The following is a 10,522-nucleotide window of genomic DNA, read 5'->3' on the forward strand; positions in this document are numbered from 1 at the left end:
TGTGTGTGTGTGTGTGTGTGTGTGTGTGTGTGTGTGTGTGTGTGTATGTGTGTGTATATACTTTATTTGTGGGTTAATGAGGCACCCAATCGTTTCATGTGGAGAGATCTTCAAGTTGTTCAAGCGAGCTACATGGAAGTGGGAGGTTGGTAGTCATCTAAAATGGAGACAAATGCCAACCTCCTATGTGGCTCACTTAAACAATTGTGAAGAGCTCTTCGCATGAAACGATTAGGTACCTTGTCAACCCACAAATAAATATATTCATCCACCAATATGGTATTGAGCACTCATTCTCACCTCGGAGCAGAGACAGCATCTCCTGTAAATTATATTGTATGGTTTTGTATACCTTATTATGGACCAATTAATGCTGTACTTCGTTTTATCCTCCTTCAGTAGCCATACAAAATCTGCCAAAGATGTTGAATGTCTTCTTGATTGTCTTAAAGCTGGCAACTGGGTTACGATAACGATTCTTAAATGAAGCAGCCGTCTGCCCAATGTAAACACAGGGCCCTGCCCTTCTGTGCACGGTACATTTATATACAAGATTTCTACTCATAAAGAGATTCATCAAAGGACATTTTGATTTATCTCTGCATGAGTATTTATCGTATTTATTTGTACATAAGGCAGTCCTGACTCAATTAACAGGCGTTGTTACCATGTTTCCTGTATTATGAGTATTTCTACTACTACTACAAATTGGTCGTAGTTGATGCTTATCAATGCGGTTTACACCTCCTTGGTTGGTATTTAGATGCAAATGTTCGCTAGATCCAGTAGGTGAGTTATTAAACCTTTGCAGCATTTTGTTATTGTTTATGTGGTGCATAACCTGCTCTAAATTAGCAGAGTTGGCGTAGGATATCTTCACGGTGTGTCGATTAAAAATGGCAGGACACCGATTAGATTTAGGAAAACACTTGTCCAAAGCAGCAAAACATTTTCCAGCGATCTTGGTTGAAACATGCAAACCGAAAATTGTGTTGGACCAGAGGACATCCTGATTCCTATATCTGTTGTTAGGTTTATTTGATCGAATGTGTTGTACAGAATTGGAACAAGCAGTTGAATTATTATATCGCGTGTGTCTATGAGTTTTCGTTGGTAGTTCATTGGTATGACCAATTCTTTCTAGCCTGTATTCTTTATCCGAGTGAGTTCTCAAACGGTAACGTTTGAGGTGGTATACGATGTGCATCGCAGTTGTAGGAATTACCAGTGTTGTTTATGCCTGCTTCTTGTTGAATTTTTTCACGGTACCCAGCCCTAGCTAGAGCCTCATTATAATAAGATGCATGAGGTTCGAAAATTTTATTGCAAGCAGATAATCTAGGGATTCTGGTAGAAATATTCTTAGCTGGTCCCCGTATAATCGAGGGTGGATGGTTGGATGCTACGTTAATGTACTTAATATGATCATTTGGCTTATGAAATGGTTCAAATAATCCAGTATCAAGACAGAAGGTAGCGTCAAGAAAATTCACTCTACGATAATTTTTACCTATAGTAATGTTTAGTCCTAAATTTTGATAAGTCTAAATAAATTTTTCCTTTGCCTTTCTAACTGTACTCTCTAGAAAAAATAAGGCGTCATCCCTATTTAGACCCCCTGTTACTTCCGGAAAGGAAGACTGGATTAATGAAGGGATATATACTCCAGCTAAGTTTCTGGCTTGAGCAGAGTTATGTGAGCCCATTGCTATATCAAATGCATTTTCTCTATCTAATCTACTCCATAATCTACCAACAACATCTACTAGTATGGCTCGCGCGGCAAGTATATCTATTTCGCGTCGCAACAAATCGGAATTTATCGTGCTAAAAATCAGGGCTTGATTAAGAACGATCGGGTTGATGGTGGCATAGTAGCTCTCTATATCTAGTTGCAAGAATTTACTAGTTTTACTAATTTCTAGAAGCTTGAACCATCCAACTACCTCTTGCGTATCAGACCAGAGGGCTAATCTAATTTTAGACTTATGTCTGTCTGTCTGTCTGTCTGTCTGTCTGTCTGTCTGTCTGTCTGTCTGTCTCCCCCCTCTCTCTCTCTCTCTATATATATATATATATATATTGCACTCTCTCTCTCACTCTCTCTCCGTTTTCCTATTTATTTATTTTGCTTACCGTAGCACTCAGATTTTCAGGTTGAACAAGTCATATCACTCTGGAAAGGCATGCAACGGTCATGACCCACTCCTGTCTCACTAATACATACAAAATATACGTTGACATCTACTGACGTACATTAATATACACTTACCTCTTTTGTACACCAAAAGCACTGTGGTGACGCTGTAATGCATTTCCTACATGATTCTTGATGCTCGCAAATATGCTTAAAATCAGCGGTATCACCTGCAATATTTAACAACAAAATATATTTATATATCACTATGTGAATTTTCGTGATGTTTTCATTTGTATGGGAAGTCGACGGTCACCCTGAACGAGGTTTGTCTTCAAGCGGCAAGTGACCAATCCTAAAGCGTAAAAATCACTCATAAATTTGTGTTTTGCTCACGGCAGCGTCCTTGTAAGCTGTTTGAAGCATGACAACTGTTTCGGTGACCGTTTTCCCCTGCAGAAAATAGAATTTTACGGAAGCACGCTGTCCCTTAGTTTAAGCCATCGCAAAAATCGACGAACAAGGAAGAAGCACTTCAAAAGAAAGATGCCCCATGTGGCAGTACGTCCCAAGGACACGACACCGGTCGGTAGACTGATGGCTGAGGATCGCATCATGTGGTTTCTAGCGGCGGAAGCCTGAACTACAATGGGCTTGTTCCACAGAGAACGTTTCCGATTACTCCTCGTATATAAATATACATCAGCGTGTGTGTGTTTGTGTGTGTGTGTGTGTGTGTGTGTCGTTTATAACATATACCTACATCACTCAATGTTTGACAGACGTTAATTAAGCTTTGTCATTTAGATGCTCCGGTGCTATGTGGCGACGAAGTGAAGATGACCTGTTTGATCCATCTATGAAGGGCTGCCATTTTCTTTTTAAGTGGCAGATCTCTCTGGGTTATTCACTCTAGATACCCTTAATTTGTTCGTATATGCTTTCAGCACAAGTTTGTAAAAATATGAAACAACATTCCAGCAAAGGTTAGATGCAACATAAGGGTGAAAAGTTACGTCTACATATGTTAGTTTAATTTGCAAATCTTATGAATAGAAAGTCCAACATTTGAAAATAGTCTCAGTAGTTATTGATTTCAAATTTTGGCACAAGGCCAGCAATTTCGGAAGTAGTGTAAGTCGATTACAACGACTCCAGTGTTCAACCGGTACTTATTTTATCCACCTCGATTGTATGAAAGGCAAAGTCGACATTTGAGCAAATGCCTGCGGCATTTGAACTCAGAACGTGAAGTCAGAAGAAATGTCGTTAAGCCTTTTTCCCGGTGCAGTAACGATTCTGTTAGCTCAACACCTTAGGCACTATAATTATTTGAAAGAGAAACTGGAAAACGTTTTTACATCAGTGTTTTATTTTATGAAGTGAAAATCATGAACGAGTGAATGCAGTAAACGATTTCATTGACAGTATAAACGCTCGCTTCTAGTTTTCTATCGAGTACAGCGAAGTAGACTTTTTTCTCGGATAGATAAGTGATTAAAAGGGACTAGAAATCAAAAACTACAACTAATATACATTCTTAATTTACAGGCTTATGAAAATAGCATTTTTATATTGTCTTTCGAAGCATACCCAAGTTAACATTCCATACAGCGAAGAGACTGTGCACAATAATTTTGAATCCGTCAACACTCAATTATAGACGAGATGAAATAAAGGAAATACCAAAAGAAAATACTCTTTGGATTAAATCAATAACCACATTAAAACACCGAATTAAACTGCCATTGGGAAACTTCATAAAAGAGAATGCAATTGTGAAGAGAATATATTAGCGTTTCTCTGTATTTTTAATCCAAAGAATATCGAAGTCTTTGTAAGCGTTCATAGAAACCTACTTAAAAGTCGTGAAAAGTTTCATCCAATCGTTAAAAGACAAATGCAAACTAGATACAACCTGACTATGTAGTATTACGCATTAATAGAGTATTTATTTATTAATTAGTAAATTCTGAATTTGATTTCAAGTAAGGATTTAATCTAAAAATGAAAAATGACTTTTCATGTTACTTCAACAATTTAATCTTTTATCTCTTATCTCTTACATGTTCCAATCATTGGACTGCAGCCATGCTGGGGCACCACATTGAAGGGTTTTAGTCGAACAAGCCAGCCTTAGTATTTATGTTCCGTGGATTTATTTTGTAAGTTTTGTACTTATTCTATTGATAAAGGACTGAATAAAAAGAACACAACAAACGGAAAAATTTAACAAAAACATAACAAACGGAACATTAGACAAAACCAAAGGACACGGAAATTTCGCAGTTGATTCTTCATCAGTCAGTATCCAATACATTCTAATGGTTTCGCTCTTTTAACATTGATAAGGAGGGAGAGGGAGAGAGAGAGAGAAGATAGATACGTACGTACATACATACGTATATATATATATATATATATATATAAATATACATACATATATAAACACATTCATACACATAAGCGTGTGTATATATATATATATATATATATATATTTATTTATTTATACTTTGAGCATTTACACACATACATGTGTAAATATTCAATGTATATTACTACCAGCATAGAAAACATTCCAAAGGAAATGTTGAAGTGTTAACAACGAATTTCTGTTAGATAAATAAATATACATAAATACATATTCCAAGATGGCAGAAAAAGACATGCAAATATTGAAATTATATGAATTTGTTATTAAAAGGATTGTGCCATGATTCCAAGTTAATAAAATTCCTTTAGGCTGTGGAGAATACTGACTTTAAGAAAATTGTTTTTAAAGGTTATGAGAATATGGAAAATAAATTTGAGCTGTTCTGAAAAAGTTAAAAGTTATAGATCAACGAAGGATCTCTCAGGGTGATTGCTTATCTTCTTCGCTTTTTGCAATGTATATTATACTTTTAGGAGTTCAACAAAGGATGTTAAGAAATTAAAGACCAGCATCGTAAAGTAAATAGCTTACCTTTAAGGGATAAATTGAAACTGTTCATAAAGAATGAACATCAAATGGATGTTTTAGTAGAAACACGACTTGGCTTTAGAGAAAATATTAAAATAGGGGGTGGGATTTAATAATGTAAAGTTTTAATAATAAATATAAGATGAAAGCAGGTGGAATATAACGGATAGATTTACGAGGTAAAAATAATAATAAACAGGGCAGATACAGAAGTTTATAAATGCTTAACTGATCTAAATGAGATAAGCGAAACTTAATATGTCGGAATATTTGGTATAGGATTCCTTCAGAAAGTTAACGCCGGTGCTTACTTGCTATTAACGTATGATCCTTATGTATTGTAAGGTATAGGATAGACATGGGGAAATGGAATAAAGAGAGGTTCAGTTTACGTAATAACACTCGAAAAGCAATGGTGATATATTAAATATATCACTGTTCAAGTCCGAAAACGATATTAAAATCTACATAGCTCTTAAAATAAGAAGAAACAGAATTAATTATACGTGAAGGATATATAGAAAGAAAAAAGAAAAAAAGGGTTACCCTGGTATATACGTAATGCTATATAGAACCACTGTTAGAAAAGATTCGGAAAGCTATAATAGTTAAAGCTTACGAATTTATGGTATCCTGTTAATTCAAGAGGAGAGATCTTTAAAAATCAGAATACACTTAGCAAGCAAACATGTGTGAACAGTTCGATAGGGCAGCGGAAGAATGTGTAGAGATGAATAAGAAACCTAGACATAAATCCTGAGAATATAGCAATGTTCTGCAGAGCAGAGAACAGGCTCTAAGAACACTTCAAATCACATGAAATTTCATTAACACGAAACTCTTAGACATGTATGTAGAATGGTTAGCAAAGAATGGAGAAAGTTAACTGTTTTTGTTTTTGCTGCTTTTGGTGCTTTTGTTTTGTTGCTGCTTAGCTTTCAAATCGCGAATAAGCGGGCCAACCTATGATCAAAACCATTCCAGCCGTGATCATCCTTTTCTCTGTACACCCAGGACTGTATTATCCAAAAATACAAAAATACGGTAAAAACGCTAAGCTATTATTTAAAGGAAATTCAGCACATATTTCTAGTAAATCGTGTTTCCACATAATGGCTCCCTGGTTGACTTAGTGAAAGGAGATTTGCTAAGGGAAAGTTGTAAATTATTTCAGAAGGAATATAAGAAAATGAATAAGGTATTGTCAACTTGGAATTCAATGGAAAGCATGGGCCAGAAAGGAAAGACAGGTAGGAACAGCAGCAGGCTACTATGGTACAACATAAAGGCATACAATCCTACGTTATCCAATGCTACGTTAAGACGAAGAGTAAGAGATTTAATGTTTTCTTAATATTTCAGGTCATCCCATAAGTAATGTTCGAAATATCATATATGTTATTTCTATCAAATTATACAGTATTCTAAAATGTGATATTGATTGATACTCAAACGAATTTGGAAACATTTAACTTAATATGATTTCTTTAAACAGAATGATTTGACTAAATTAATTACTAATATTAAGCCCTCAAAGATGGATATATCGAAGGAGTATTTAGGACACTTAATGCTTCATGAGTTCAAAAAGGGAAGCAGTGCAGCAGAAGCAACCGGTAATATCCATTTTGTTTATGGGGGAAGAGTGCTTGAACGGAAGAAGTTGCAGAAGATAGTTTGTAAAGATCAAACATGGTGATTTCAGCCTAAGAGAGAGGCCACGAATAGAACGCCCTGTTTGAATTTGATGATGAGCTTCTTTTGTCAGAGCCTGAGAAGGATAATGCTGTGTAAGCTGAAGAATTGGTAACCACGCTCAATTCAAGACATTCAATTGTTCACCGTCATCTTCAACACCTTGGAAAGGCACCCAAACACGGATATTGGGTTCCCTAGGATTTGACATAAGCCAACCGAAAATCACGAATGGATATCTGCTCATCTCTTTACTCTCGTGAACGTATCTCATGATTTTTGGACAGATTAGTAACTGGTGAAGAAAAAATATATTTTATGAAAATGCTAAGTGATGCAGGCAATGGCTTAGTTGTGGAGAACAGGCTAAACGACAATCCAAAAAGGCTTCCATGCAAAAAAGGCTTTTCTCACTGATTGATGGTATTGCATTGGAGTCATCCACTTTGAGTTGCTACCAACTAATGGAACAATTACTGGTTACACCTGTTACTAACAATTAGAGCGTTTGGACACTGCTTTGAAGATGAATGGCCTGCCTCGGCGAATCGTGTGGGAGTGGCGTTTCATTATAATGCAAGGTGCTACACTGCAAAGATTACATTAGAAAAAAATCGAAGAACTTGGCTGGGAAATAATCCGTCCCCGACCTTATTATCCGGACCGCGCTCCTTCTCATTACCATTTGTTTAGAAGCTTACTGAATCATTTAGATGGATTAGTACTCTGAGGCCCCAAAGAGGTCGAAACTGACCCCTTTTCTTTCTTCTCATCAAAACCAAATTTGCGAATTGAATTTTAAAAAACTGATGAGTGGAAGGAAGGAAGTCATAGATAATGATGAGAATTATATACAGAATTAAATTTTGGTAAAATGTAAAATTAGATCACTCTTTCCGTACTCAAAATTCGGACATTACTTATGTATGGCCTGATATAAGAAACTGTGAAACTGGTCTTAATAGAGTGTGGATCAATGAGTGAGAAATATGAAGAAGTTTCAGGACTTCAAGTGAGAGACTGAAAATATTACTAATAATGCTGAATATTACTAATGATACCAATTGACGAAAATTTTTAATTTAAAGCAAATCATTTACAAGAAACAATTCAACGTAGTTGTATGGTAAGAAGCTTGCTTCCCAACCACATGGTTTCGGGTTCAGTCAAACTGCGTGGCGCTTTGGGCAAGTGTCTTCTCCTGTAGCCTCGGTCCGACCAAAGACTTGTGAGTGGATTTGGTTGACGAAAGCTGAAAGAAGCTCGTTGTATATGCGTGTTTGTGTGTCTGTCTGTTTTCCTCCACCAACGCTTGATAACCGGTGTTGGTGTGTTTACCTCCCTGTTACTTAGCAGGTCTGGAAAACAGCTCGATAGAATAAGTACAAGGTTTTAAGAAAATAAGTCCTGGGGTCGATTTGTTCGATAAAAACCCTTTAAAAAAACATAGTTGCCCAACTCATTCAGGAAAAACAGCAACCCTAATTGAATTGCCCGATATCAAAATTTAAAAGAAGTAGGTTGTTGTTTGTGGCGGATTCTATGGCACTTCTCGACTTGTAATAAACAAACTTGCACCCATTAAATATCACCGACTAAATAATGGGCTGGACTTCAGAAATGAATAAATGTACATGAGAAATGTTCCTGAGTTCAAATTCCGCCGAAGTCGAGTTTGCCTATCATCCTTTCGGGGTCGATGACATTAGTACCGTTTCAGCACTGGGATCGATGTAATCAACTTACACCTCAGCAACACCACGGCATTTCTCGCTTTATGCCAAAATTTAAAACCAATATTACCGGCTTTTTTTTTAAAAAAAAGGAGGAGGGAGGGGTAACTGCTAGAAGTGTTGGCAGACATTTCGTTTGTCTTTATGCTCTGATCTCAAATGAGTCGATAAAAGTAAACTTCAGTTGAGCACTGAGATCTAGTTAAACTGATTCAAAAAAATCTGCTTTTTTTATGAGTAAGTAAAAAAATCTGAAAATCGGTTATATTAATGTAGTTTTCCAATCTTACTACTATGAAGGCATGATGCTATGGAGAAACAATTGGAAGGAAAAGTTACAGAGATTTAAAAATCGATAAAACTGTGTATTTTTAGCCAATAGCGAGACAGAAATTTTCTGCGTTTAGCGGTGTCACCTGTGGAATTTATAGTTTAGCGTCTGTGAAATGACCCGTTCATTGTAGGTTTCTAAATAAACAGTAATACCTAATAAAATCAACGTGTATCATCTTACTGTTTCTTTTGTGTCTTCATTGATTTCTATAGTGCTTTGTATGTTTTTATTATTTTTTAAAAATTTGTTATATTTGTCTGCATGTGTTTATGTGTATTTCAGTATTATATATATCTGTCATGTATTTGTGTACATCATTAATATGTAAGTGCATGTGGATGTATGCATTCATATATAAGTTTATATGCACATTTATGCATTCATATATATGTGTGTGTGAAAAGGGGGCTTCTGTCTCCCAAACTACAAAGCTGAGTAACGTTTTCATGCTTGTATTTTTGTCAACAAAGAATTTATCCCAAAGAAAAGAATACCTGCATCTTAAATGTTTTTGCATGCAGAATTTTAAAATGATGTCAAATTATCTGTATCACCCACAGTTTATCTGTTTCACGCCTAATTTAAATTTTCATGAATAGAATTAACCTAGTGAAATCATAAATCCAGCTATCTGAGTCAATGAGTCTCTGAAGCTTGTCAACGCTGAGTCGATGAGTCACCAGTGCTTTGTCAGTACTGTGCTTGAAGTGTAGGTGTGCGGTTGTGTACTAAGTTCACATATTCCATTCACCTTCATAATACCAAGAAACTGTATAAACTTCGCAAACAACTTTTGCTATATTTGCTGTGACTTAACATTCGAGTCACAAAGACGGCATTTCACGCTATTGATTAAAAAGTGCTACATGTATTATTTTGATTGCAAAGTGGGTGACCAGAATAAAATCTGGGCCGGATGTAATGAATCTCGTGGTGTGATGAATCAACACACAACAACGTGGGGCACAGACGCGAGTGGAGTGAAACACAACACAGCGTGTGGTTGTCATGGTAACAAGCTGTTAATGCCTCAAATGACATCAGATTCTTTAATTTATGAAATAAGATAATTGGTTGATCGTCATCAAAATTCAGTGTTGCATCGATACACCAAAATTGAAAATAATCTGAGCAACATTAAAGGGGACTGATCTTGTGAATCAGTTTAACTAGATCCGAGCACTGGGGTCGATATAACTAACCCCTGAAATTGCTGGCCTGCCCCAAAATTTGAAACCAATATTACTACATTAATAGAATATAAACAGCAAAAATGTTGGTTACGAAGAAAAGTGAACCTACTCGTATAGAAATATCAAAACAACTCCTAAGTGACATGGAAAGCAAACATGCAAAAAAAAAAAAAAAAAGGAAACATCACTTGCGAAATTTGATCGCAAAAATCACTTCAACACCAACAAAAAAATCTTATCTTTTTCAATCACTGGACAACGACATTGCTGTGGCATCGACTTCGAGGGTTTAGAGAAACAAATCGATTCCTGCAGTTATTTTTTTGAGTCTGGTACTTTCTGGTACTTTTATTTTATTGTTTCTTTTTGCCGAACCGCCAAGTTAAGCAAACCAACAGCAGTTGTCGAACGGCTGGGGAGAAGGACAGACACAAATCGAAAAATATCTAAACACACACACACATAC

At 36.1% G+C, this 10,522-nt stretch overlaps 1 protein-coding gene across 1 annotated transcript in view; it reads right to left on the reverse strand.

Moving 5' to 3' along the window:
- LOC106875684 (integrin beta-1) overlaps positions 1 to 10,522 on the reverse strand; it is a 71,092-nt gene that overhangs the window by 59,749 nt on the left and 821 nt on the right. The window lies entirely within an intron of this gene.

The sequence above is a fragment of the Octopus bimaculoides genome, chromosome 1 (assembly GCF_001194135.2).
Source record: "Octopus bimaculoides isolate UCB-OBI-ISO-001 chromosome 1, ASM119413v2, whole genome shotgun sequence".
Lineage (NCBI taxonomy): Eukaryota > Metazoa > Mollusca > Cephalopoda > Octopoda > Octopodidae > Octopus > Octopus bimaculoides.